This window comes from Heterodontus francisci, chromosome 4 (genome assembly GCF_036365525.1).
Source record: "Heterodontus francisci isolate sHetFra1 chromosome 4, sHetFra1.hap1, whole genome shotgun sequence".
NCBI classification, from domain to species: Eukaryota; Metazoa; Chordata; class Chondrichthyes; order Heterodontiformes; family Heterodontidae; genus Heterodontus; species Heterodontus francisci.
In genome coordinates, this window is record NC_090374.1 from 9,022,366 (window position 1) to 9,034,707 (window position 12,342).

The window sequence follows — 12,342 nt, forward strand, 5'->3', positions numbered from 1 at the left end:
CCTAAAATCTGCCTGCAGGACCTCATCCCTCTTTCTACCTATGTCGTTGGTACCGATATGGACCATGACCACTGGCTGTTCATCCTCCCCCCTGCCCCCGGTCAGGGTACTCTACAGCTGCTCTGTGACATCATACGAACATACGAATTAGGAGCAGAAGTAGGCCATTTGGCCCCTTGAGTCTGCTCCGCCATTCAATAAGATCATGGCTGATCTTTTTCTGTCTCGAATTCCACAATCCAATCTACCCCCGAGAACCGTTGATTCCCTTACCTAACAAGAATCTGTCTACCTCCGCCTTAAAAATATTCAATGACCCCGCCTCCACCACCTTCTGAGGCAGAGAGTTTCAAAGTCGCATAACCCTCTGAGAGATAAAATGTCTCCTCATCTCTGTCTTAAAAGAGCGACCCCTAATTTAAAAACTGTGCCCCCTAGTTCTTGACTCCCCCACAAGAGGAAACATCCTTTCCACATCCACCTTGTCAAGACTGTTCAGGATCTTATATACTTCAATCAAGTCTCCCCTCACTCTTCTAAACTCCAGTGAAAAAAGCCCAGTCTGTCCAACCTTTCCTCATGAGCTCATTCCAGGTATCAATATACTGAACCTCCTCTGAACCACCTCCAATGCATTTACATCCTTCCTTAAATAAGGAGACCAAAACTGCACACAGTATTCGAGATGTGGTCTCACCAATGCCCCGTATAACATCCTTACTTTTATTTTCAATTCCTCTCGTAATAAAGGATAGCATTCCTTTAGCCTTCTTTATTACTTGCTGCACCTACATACTATCTTTTTGTGACTCATGCACTAGAACACCTAGATCCCTCTGCACCTTGGAGTTCTGCAGTCGTTCTCCATTTAAGTAATACTCTGCTTTTTTATTCTTCCTGCCAAAGTGAACAACTTCACATTTTTCCCACATTATACTCCCATCTGCCAGATTTTTGCCCACTCAATCAACCTATCTATATCAGTCTGCAACCTCCTTATGTCCTCTTCACAACATACATTCCTACCTATCTTTGTGTCATCTGCAAATTTAGCTACCGTGCCATTGCTCCCCTCATCTAAGTCATTGATATAAATTGTAAAAAATTGAGGCCCCAGCACAGACGCCTGCAGGACTCCATTCATCACATCCTGCCAATCAGTAAAGGACCCATTTATGCATACTCTTTGTTTTCTGCCAGCCAGCCAATCTTCTATCCATGCTAATATGTTACCCCCTACACCATGAGCTCCTACTTTGCTCAATAACCTTTGATGTGGCATCTTATCAAATGCCTTCTGGAAATCTAAGTACACTATGTCAATGGGCTCCCCTTTATCCTCAGCACATGTCACTCTTTCAAAGAACTCCAATAAATTGGTTAAACATGATTTCCCTTTCACAAAACCATGCTGACTATTCCCGATTACCTTCAATGATCAATTCTAACACTTTCACCGTGACAGACGTCAAGCTAACTGGTCTATAGTTACCTGTTTTCTGCCTCTCCCCCTTCTTGAATAGACAGGTTATATTTGCTATTTTCCGATGGAACCTTTCCAGAATCGTGTGAATTTTGTAAAATTAGCACTAACGCATCTACTACCTCATTAGCCACCTCTTTTAAGACCCTAGGATGATGCCCATCAGGATGCGGGGACTTGTCAGTCCGCAGCTCCATCAGTTTGCTCAGTACTGCTTCCCTGGTGATTGTAATTTCGCCAAGTTCCTCTCTTCTTTCCACCTCCTGATTTACAGCTAATACTGGAATGCTTTTTGTATCATCTATAGAGAAGACAGAAGCAAAATATTTGTTCATTTTATCTGCCATTTCCTTATTATCTACTATTCAATCCCCATTCTCACTCTAGAAGACCAACACTCACTTTAGTTACTCTCTTCCTTTTTAAATACCTGTAGAAATTCTTGCTATCCATTTTTGCATTTCTAGATAGCTTCCTCTCATACTCTAATTTCTTTCTCCTGATTAACCTTTCTGTCATTCTCTGCTGTTCTTTATATTCTGACCAATCATTTGAACTGCACTCATCTTTGCTCATCCTTGACCCTGACACCAGGGAGGCAACATACCATGCTGGATTCACGTCTACAGTCGCAGAAACACCTGTCTGTACCCTGAACTATCGAATCCCCGATCACTATTGCTTTCCCGATCTTCCTCCTGTCCCACTGTACAGCTGAACCAGCCATGGACTTGGCTCTGGCTGCACTTCTCAGAGGAACCGACATTCTCACCAGTATTCAGAACTAATTTGCTTTTGTACTGAGGGTAAATGGAGTTGAGGTATAGATCATGATCTGATTGAATGGTGGAACAGGTTCTGGGGCTGAGTAACAATAGAACCACAGAAAAATTACAGAACAGAAGGAGGCCATTCAGCCCACCATGCTGGCCGAGAAAACTAGCCGCCCAATCTAATCCACTACTTGGTCCATAGCCTTGCAAGTTATGACACTCAATAAGGAGGTTCAATAAGACAGCTATTTGTGGTATAAAAACAGAAAGTGCTGGAAAAACTCAGCAGGTTTGGCGGCATCTGTGGAGAGAGAAGCAGAGTTAACATTTCAGGGCAGTGACCCTTCTTCAGAGTTAACGTTTCAGGTCAGTGACCCTTCATCAGAACTCTGCTTCTCTCTCCACAGATGCCGCCAGACCTGCTGAGTTTTTCCAGCACTTTCTGTTTTCATTTCAGATTTCCAGCAGCTGCAGTATTTTGCTTTTATTTTAATGGTTATTTGTGGTTTGGTGCCCAACACCCACTCAAAAAAAAATAACCGTAAAAGCTGATGGGGAAGACAGCCTGCAAAATAAATACAGCTCCTTGCTGCAACTCTGCTGTTTGCCTCTCTGCGGCTGGGGAGGGAGAGTGGGTACGCATATAAAAGCAAAATACAAACAAGAAATGCTGGAATCACTCAGCAGGTCTGGCAACATCTGTAGAAGGAGAAGCAGAGTTAACGTTTCCGGTCAATGACCCTTCTTCGGAGTGAGTACGCATGCGCGCATACGGCGCCCGATGTGAGTGCGCATGCGCTAGACCGGGGCGTGACCATAGTAACCGGGCCTTGCGAGGTGGTCGGCCTGTAATCGAGGTCCCGCTGCTCCCGGAGCGGCGGCTGGTCACCGGGCAAGGCCTGGAACGGAAGCCCCGGGGCGTCGGGCCTAAGTTTGGAACTTGTGAGCCGGGAAATGTGATGTTTTCGAGAGAGTGAACAATCCAGGAGCAGCAAACAGGTAATGGCAGCGCAGTTTGAGCCTGGACACTATCATAATAAATATCAATAATAACCGTAAATTAATATATAGTTATTAATTTGATTATATATTATAAACAGCTAGCTGGATATTAAAATGTATAATCTAGCTGTTATATGAAAATTAGTAATAAATAAATCTAACATTTTAATATGCACTGTACTGTTAAATGTTTGATATATAAACACTGGTTTCTAACATTTTAATATATGCTGTATGTTAATTATATATTCTATACATTCAACATAATAGTATGCAATGTAAATATTTAATGTATGAATTGCTAATATTTATTATTTATTTATTTTATTTTTCAGTTACCTTTAGCGAGAGGCCAGTATTGGTTATATATTGGGATGATATGTTGTGGTAGTGAGTTAGAGGAGTGGGTTCTGATGGCGTGTTGTTCGTGACTGGAAGATTAATGCCAGTTCCCTCACCCTCTGCACTTGTTGACCAGGTCACTGTGTTAAGCTTGGCTTGATGATAGTGCACATTAAAAGCCAGCTCGGGTCTGCAAATGAAATCCAACCCGAACCGAGTCCTTTCATTATTTTCCCGCGCCTGACCCGACCACCAGTTAACCTAGCTTCTGTTTTTCACTTTGCTTATCTGCACAAGCTTAAAAAAAAACTGTAACTAAGCAACCTTTCTAGTCCAAAAAGTACATTAACATTGGAGCCACTTACCCGTAGGTGGTGATAGTGTGCGTCTGACCCAGCCCGACCCGACCCCAGCCCGAATGCTGGACCCAGAAGTGCGACCCAAACCGAACACGACACGCCGTCGGGTTCGGGTCGGGTAGCCATGCTGTAGTGCACATGGTGGTATCACAGTGAGGGCAGCTGGCTGGCCCTTGTTAATGGGGGTCCCAGGATTATGCTGGAAGCTCCAGGCAGGTGCAGATTGTCCCTTGTGTAACCCTCATTCCCACATTTGGAATCTCTAGACTTGACTATTCCAACGCACTGCAGCTGCTCTCCCACATTCTACCCTCCATAAATTTGAAGTCATCCAAAACGTTGCTGCCCTTTCTTAACTCGCAACAAATCCATTCCCTTGTCACCCCTATGCTCGTTGACCTACGTTGACTCTCGGTCAAGCAGCGCCTCCGTTTTAAAATTCTCATCCTTGTTTTCAAATCCCTCCATGGCCTCGCCCCTCCCTATCTCTGTAATCTCTTCCAGCCCCATAACCTGCCAAGATATCTGTGCTTCTGTAATTCTGGCCTCTTCAGTATCACTGATTTTAATCGCTCCACCTTTGGTGGCTGTGCCTTCAGCTGTCAAGGCCCCAAGCTCTCGAATTTCCTCCCTAAATCTTTGTCTCTCTACCCCCCTCTCTTCCTTTAAAACGCTCCTTAAAACCTACCTCTTGGACCATACCTTTGGCCCCCTGCCCTAATATTGCCTCGTAGTTCAGAATTTCATATTGCTTTATCGTTCTTGTGAAAAGCGTTGGGACGTTTTATTATATTAAAGGCGTTTTATAAGTACAAGTTGTTGGATACTGAATCCTTCCACAGAAAGGATCAACACGCACAGTCTTCACTCCTGGCAGCCAGAAATAATATGGCTCTGCATCCTGTCCCAGTTACAAGACTTTTCACATTAAAACATAGCCACTGCTGTTAGCTAATTGAATAGTGATGAGTTGCTTCATTCACAGGTGCATGGATGGTAGAGGGGAGGTCTTCCTTTTTATCCTTGAGTTTTGTGGTTAGTCTTGACCTTGAACATCCATTCACTGACCTCTGACTGTTCCTAAAAGATGATGGTTGGCACACAGAGCAGGACGAGAACAAACTGCATCGAGAGAGCAGTGGAGAAACTCTGTACCATCCACATAATCATGGAACACCAGGGCTTCTGGCTAAGGTTACCCTGAAAATGTTTGATGGTACAGTGTAGAGGGAGCTTTACTCTGCATCTAACCCGATGGGGGAGGTGACCATGTTCCAGACTCTGAATAGATCCTGGTAAAAGACGGGTAACTCCCTCAGAGAGACGCGGGTAACGTTATCCACCAGGAGCTGTGTTGTCTTGAAGGCAGTGCCCTGGTGGAAAAAAATGCGTCGCCAGCGCACACCATTTGGGAGGACACTCACGTACAGGTATCTCTGCAGGGTCCGAAGGCGGAGAGTCGCAGCCTGGGTGCGGACGCACACCAGCAAATGGCCGCCCTCCTCAATTGGGAGACTCTGGACCATGGCAGAGACCCAGTGTTTCCCAGAAGAAATTGACGAGTTTCTTCTAGATCTTGGCAAATGCAGGGGTTGGGGCCAAAGTGACCAACTGGTACCACAGCATCGAGGCCATCAATTTGGTTTATGAACAGTGCTCAGCCCCTGTAGGAAAGCACTCGGAGCAGTCCTGTCCAGCGCCCCTGCCGAGTGGTGACTTTCGCCTCCAGCTGCTGTCAGTTTGCCGGCCAGGCTTCCTCAGCGGGGCTAAGGTGGACTCCCAGATAGAGGAGGTGTGTGGTACTCCATGCAAAAGGTGTCCACCTGCCACTGACTCACCAGGAGGCTGGAACATTTCTCCCAGTCGATCCTTGCAGAGGATGCAGCAGAAAAGGTCTACTGGCACTCGTGCATTCTCCGCAAGTCAACGGGATCCGTGACCTTGAGGAGCACGTCATCGGCGTAAGCCGAGAGGATGACCTGCATGGCTGGCCCGCGCAGAACCGAACCTGTCAATCTCCTGCAAAGCAGACACAGGAATGGCTCCACGCAAATGATATACAATTGGCCGGACATGGGGCATCCTTGACGCACTCCTCTCCCAAAGCGAAGGGGCGTTGTCAAGGACTCATTAACTTTAACCAGACACTCTGTGGCAGTGTATAAAAGTCGGACCCGGGCCGAAAAATGCGGCCCAAGTCCAAATGTGCGCAGAGCCCCGATAAGGTATTCGAGATCCACCCTGTCGAATGCCGCCTTCTGATCGAGGGAGAGAAAGGCGACTGACAGAACAGTCCTCTGGGAAAGATGGATCAGGTCCTGGACTAGTTGGATGTTGGCCTGGATGGCCCGGGACCGTTTAGGACTGGTCGGGGTGGATCATGTGGTCCAGCACAGAGCCCAGGTGGGTAGACATAGCCCAAGCAAAGATCGTATAATCCGTGCTGAGGAATGAGACCGGTTCTTAATCAAGCGGAGATCACCCCACTTAGGCAGCAGGACGATGACCGCCCTGTGCCATGAGAGGGGCAGCTCCCCGGTCACAGGCGTAACCCCAGACGTAATGTCCCAGAATGCCCTGAGGAACTCCACGGTCAGTCCGTGCAGTCCCCGGGATTTGCCCCTCGAGAGCTGGTGGAGGGCGCCAGTCAGCTCCACCAACGTGAGCGGAGCCTCCAATCCTTCGATGCCCTCCGGGCTGACCTTCGGCAGGTTTTCACTGGACAGATCCGGAGAGAACAAGGCACTGTAATAGGTATGGACCAGGAGGCCTATTCCTTCTGGATCTGTGATGGACGATCCGTCGTTGACGAGTTCCCATCCTTCTCTGGGTCGTCATTGCCAGGAGCCGACACACCCATCACACACTGTGGGGCGGACCTCCAGGCCGTGCCTGCTGGTGCTGCCGTCCTCACAGGTCTTGCCCCCACTCGGGACACCCGACCCATCTGCCAAAGGAATCGTTTCTCCTGTGGGGTGCATAGGCTCCCCCACCATGGGCTGGCCCCCCTCGGGAGTTCCCAAAGCTATAGGGGCATCCCGAGGAACAGAGATTTCCCGCCCAGGGCTTTCGGCCCTCATGGGGCTGTTGGCTGGGGGAGCCCGAGGACCCTCGCCAGGAGATGGGCCCTGCAACTCATGGCCCTCCTCATAGGAGGGTTGTCTCCTCCTCTTATTGAGAGAGGGGCGTGGAGGCTCGGAGACCTCCATTTCGGTAGAGGCTTCTGCTTCTCCCTCCGTGCCCCCCTGCCCAGATTTCCTGGGCCCAAGCTCAGCTGCATGGCCGTGCTCAGGCCCAGGACTGTTTTCCTTATCCAGGGGGCTTGCCTTTGGGTGTTTTGCTTTGCGCTGCACCTTCCTTCCACCCGGACGGGTCTCCCCCTCTCCACCGGTTTTCACTGCCTCCAGAACTTCCTGAACAGTGATTGTTGCAGGTGTCGGGGGAGTAAGGGAGGTGCTGTGGTGGCCCCCTGGGCCGCCGAGGTGGAGTTGGTGGCCCAGAGGTTGGGGCAGCTCTTCAGAACTTGCCCCACCCCCTAGCAGGCATGGCACCGCGTCCTGTCCGAGGTCCAGAAGACGCGGTAGGCCGCCCCTCTAGGAACTCAACACTAATTTGGCCTTCTGTAACCTTCTCCCATGCCAGCTCCATAAAGAGCTGGTGGCGGAAGGACTATACTGCTGGAGGCTGTTCCCCCGCAGACTGAGCAGGACTGGGGTGAATCCTGTCTTTATCTCCCTGGGATGGCGGGACTGACGTGAGGAGAGATTGAGTTGGTTCGGATTATATTCACTGCAGTTCAGAAGAGTGAGGGGGGATCTCATAGAAACCTATAAAATTCTAACAGGACTTGACAGGGTAGATGCAGGAAGGATGTTCCCGATGGTGGGGGAGTCCAGAACCAGGGATCATAGTCTGTGGATACGGGGCAAACCTTTCAGGACTGAGCTGAGGAGAAACTTCTTCACCCAGAGAGTGGTGAGCCTGTGGAATTCGCTACCACAGAAAGCAGTTGAGGCCAAAACATTGTATGTTTTCAAGAAGGAGTTAGATATAGCTCTCGGGTCTAAAGGGATCAAAGGGTATGGGGCGAAAGCGGGAACAGGTTACTGAGTTGGATGATCAACCATGATCATAATGAATGGCGGAGCAGGCTCGAAGGGCCGAATGGCCTACTCCTATTTTCTATGTTTCCCCAGATGGTGCAGGTGGGGGAGGAGGAGCTCACCAGGAATGAAGGGTGGGACATTTGACCCACTGCGCAGTGGCCTCGGGGGGGTTGGGGGGAGGGAGGTCCACTGGCAGAAAGGTGCCGCCCATGGTGAGCCCCTTGCTCAGGGCCAGGGACACCGCCCGCTCAGTCTTTAGGAGGAACAGTCTTCCCATACATTTTAGAGGCAGCAACAATGGTGGCGGAGCCAACAACTTCGGCCATTGCTTTCATGCATGCCTGTATCGTCATGTTTGGATGGTTGTAGCTCCTGACCCCATGCTTTGAAATTAGCTGAAAAGGTGACGGGGCGACAAGAACTGCTGCAGCTGCTGCAGCAGCATATGTGCGGGAGCGCCCCACCACCAGTGAAGAAGGGCTTGCCATGGGGTCTAAGAGCCATGTCCACCCGAAACAAAAAAAGCTAATTGACAAGTTTTAAAGAAAAAAAAAACTTTAAACAAAATGGTGTGGGAGTAGAGGAGGACAGGGGTAGGAAGGTAAAGGAAAAGAGGAGGATAGGTGATTGAGTGGAGGACGGGAGAGAAAGGCTGCGAGGGATGTTGGCTTCAACTGCTCGTTGGAGCACCTTAATACAGTCGGACCAAAACTTCCAGTTACCTTCCAGTTGGGGGAGGCTTCTTCGACCGGGCCGGCGAGACTCAAAGAGTGTCTTCACCCGGGCAACTGCAGTTGTACTGAGTAAGCAGCTGGGGTGGGGAGGGAGCTCCCTGTGTGCAGGATGGAAATCAGCACCAATACAAATACAGGGGCTCCGTACAGGTTTTGGCAGCCCCACCCCTGAGTCTTCCGGCCTCCTCTCCCTCCCTCAAACAATCCAGACAAAGAGTCTTTCAGCTGCTCTAACACCACCTCTCCAAAAAGAATTGCAGCCTTTCTGCCTCCTCTCGATAGATTCACATGTCCTGTATCTCCACTCTGCGGTCTCCCCGCGCTCTCCCCTCTCCACTCTGCGGTCTCCCCGCGCTCTCCCCTCTCCACTCTGCGGTCTCCCCGCGCTCTCCCCTCTCCACTCTGCGGTCTCCCCGCGCTCTCCCCTCTCCACTCTGCGGTCTCCCCGCGCTCTCCCCTCTCCACTCTGCGGTCTCCCCGCGCTCTCCCCTCTCCACTCTGCGGTCTCCCCGCGCTCTCCCCTCTCCACTCTGCGGTCTCCCCGCGCTCTCCCCTCTCCACTCTGCGGTCTCCCCGCGCTCTCCCCTCTCCACTCTGCGGTCTCCCCGCGCTCTCCCCTCTCCACTCTGCGGTCTCCCCGCGCTCTCCCCTCTCCACTCTGCGGTCTCCCCGCGCTCTCCCCTCTCCACTCTGCGGTCTCCCCGCGCTCTCCCCTCTCCACTCTGCGGTCTCCCCGCGCTCTCCCCTCTCCACTCTGCGGTCTCCCCGCGCTCTCCCCTCTCCACTCTGCGGTCTCCCCGCGCTCTCCCCTCTCCACTCTGCGGTCTCCCCGCGCTCTCCCCTCTCCACTCTGCGGTCTCCCCGCGCTCTCCCCTCTCCACTCTGCGGTCTCCCCGCGCTCTCCCCTCTCCACTCTGCGGTCTCCCCGCGCTCTCCCCTCTCCACTCTGCGGTCTCCCCGCGCTCTCCCCTCTCCACTCTGCGGTCTCCCCGCGCTCTCCCCTCTCCACTCTGCGGTCTCCCCGCGCTCTCCCCTCTCCACTCTGCGGTCTCCCCGCGCTCTCCCCTCTCCACTCTGCGGTCTCCCCGCGCTCTCCCCGCGCTCTCCCCTCGCTCTCCACTCTGCGGTCTCCCCGCGCTCTCCCCTCGCTCTCCACTCTGCGGTCTCCCCGCGCTCTCCCCTCGCTCTCCACTCTGCGGTCTCCCCGCGCTCTCCCCTCGCTCTCCACTCTGCGGTCTCCCCGCGCTCTCCCCTCGCTCTCCACTCTGCGGTCTCCCCGCGCTCTCCCCGCGCTCTCCCCGCGCTCTCCCCGCGCTCTCCCCTCGCTCTCCCCTCGCTCTCCACTCTGCGGTCTCCCTGCGCTCTCCCCTCGCTCTCCACTCTGCGGTCTCCCCGCGCTCTCCCCTCGCTCTCCACTCTGCGGTCTCCCCGCGCTCTCCCCTCGCTCTCCACTCTGCGGTCTCCCCGCGCTCTCCCCTCGCTCTCCACTCTGCGGTCTCCCCGCGCTCTCCCCTCGCTCTCCACTCTGCGGTCTCCCCGCGCTCTCCCCTCGCTCTCCACTCTGCGGTCTCCCCGCGCTCTCCCCTCGCTCTCCACTCTGCGGTCTCCCCGCGCTCTCCCCTCGCTCTCCACTCTGCGGTCTCCCCGCGCTCTCCCCTCGCTCTCCCCTCGCTCTCCACTCTGCGGTCTCCCCGCGCTCTCCCCGCGCTCTCCCCTCGCTCTCCACTCTGCGCTCTCCCCGCGCTCTCCCCTCGCTCTCCCCTCGCTCTCCACTCTGCGGTCTCCCCGCGCTCTCCCCTCGCTCTCCACTCTGCGGTCTCCCCGCGCTCTCCCCTCGCTCTCCACTCTGCGGTCTCCCCGCGCTCTCCCCTCGCTCTCCACTCTGCGGTCTCCCCGCGCTCTCCCCTCGCTCTCCACTCTGCGGTCTCCCCGCGCTCTCCCCTCGCTCTCCACTCTGCGGTCTCCCCGCGCTCTCCCCTCGCTCTCCACTCTGCGGTCTCCCCGCGCTCTCCCCTCGCTCTCCACTCTGCGGTCTCCCCGCGCTCTCCCCTCGCTCTCCACTCTGCGGTCTCCCCGCGCTCTCCCCTCGCTCTCCACTCTGCGGTCTCCCCGCGCTCTCCCCTCGCTCTCCACTCTGCGGTCTCCCCGCGCTCTCCCCTCGCTCTCCACTCTGCGGTCTCCCCGCGCTCTCCCCTCGCTCTCCACTCTGCGGTCTCCCCGCGCTCTCCCCTCGCTCTCCACTCTGCGGTCTCCCCGCGCTCTCCCCTCGCTCTCCACTCTGCGGTCTCCCCGCGCTCTCCCCTCGCTCTCCACTCTGCGGTCTCCCCGCGCTCTCCCCTCGCTCTCCACTCTGCGGTCTCCCCGCGCTCTCCCCTCGCTCTCCACTCTGCGGTCTCCCCGCGCTCTCCCCTCGCTCTCCACTCTGCGGTCTCCCCGCGCTCTCCCCTCGCTCTCCACTCTGCGGTCTCCCCGCGCTCTCCCCTCGCTCTCCACTCTGCGGTCTCCCCGCGCTCTCCCCTCGCTCTCCACTCTGCGGTCTCCCCGCGCTCTCCCCTCGCTCTCCACTCTGCGGTCTCCCCGCGCTCTCCCCTCGCTCTCCACTCTGCGGTCTCCCCGCGCTCTCCCCTCGCTCTCCACTCTGCGGTCTCCCCGCGCTCTCCCCTCGCTCTCCACTCTGCGGTCTCCCCGCGCTCTCCCCTCGCTCTCCACTCCGCGCTCTCCCCGCGCTCTCCACTCTGCGGTCTCCCCTCCGCGCTCTCCCCGCCCTCTCCCCTCCGCGCTCTCCCCGCCCTCTCCCCTCCGCGCTCTCCCCGCCCTCTCCCCTCCGCGCTCTCCCCGCCCTCTCCCCTCCGCGCTCTCCCCGCCCTCTCCCCTCCGCGCTCTCCCCGCCCTCTCCCCTCCGCGCTCTCCCCGCCCTCTCCCCTCCGCGCTCTCCCCGCCCTCTCCCCTCCGCGCTCTCCCCGCCCTCTCCCCTCCGCGCTCTCCCCGCCCTCTCCCCTCCGCGCTCTCCCCGCCCTCTCCCCTCCGCGCTCTCCCCGCCCTCTCCCCTCCGCGCTCTCCCCGCCCTCTCCCCTCCGCGCTCTCCCCGCCCTCTCCCCTCCGCGCTCTCCCCGCCCTCTCCCCTCCGCGCTCTCCCCGCCCTCTCCCCTCCGCGCTCTCCCCGCCCTCTCCCCTCCGCGCTCTCCCCGCCCTCTCCCCTCCGCGCTCTCCCCGCCCTCTCCCCTCCGCGCTCTCCCCGCCCTCTCCCCTCCGCGCTCTCCCCGCCCTCTCCCCTCCGCGCTCTCCCCGCCCTCTCCCCTCCGCGCTCTCCCCGCCCTCTCCCCTCCGCGCTCTCCCCGCCCTCTCCCCTCCGCGCTCTCCCCGCCCTCTCCCCTCCGCGCTCTCCCCGCCCTCTCCCCTCCGCGCTCTCCCCGCCCTCTCCCCTCCGCGCTCTCCCCGCCCTCTCCCCTCCGCGCTCTCCCCGCCCTCTCCCCTCCGCGCTCTCCCCGCCCTCTCCCCTCCGCGCTCTCCCCGCCCTCTCCCCTCCGCGCTCTCCCCGCCCTC

At 55.8% G+C, this 12,342-nt stretch overlaps 1 protein-coding gene across 3 annotated transcripts in view; it reads left to right on the forward strand.

Annotated features, from left to right (window-relative positions):
* Positions 1–3,046: 3,046 nt before the first annotated feature.
* ttc33 (tetratricopeptide repeat domain 33) overlaps positions 3,047–12,342 on the forward strand; it is a 218,383-nt gene continuing 209,087 nt past the window's right edge. For 2 of the 3 annotated variants that reach the window (XM_068029117.1, XM_068029118.1), the window contains exon 1: positions 3,049–3,255. The gene's annotated coding sequence lies outside the window, so the exon portion shown is untranslated. Of the gene's footprint in view, positions 3,256–12,342 lie in introns of all 3 variants that reach the window. The other variant, XM_068029119.1, reaches the window with a different exon arrangement.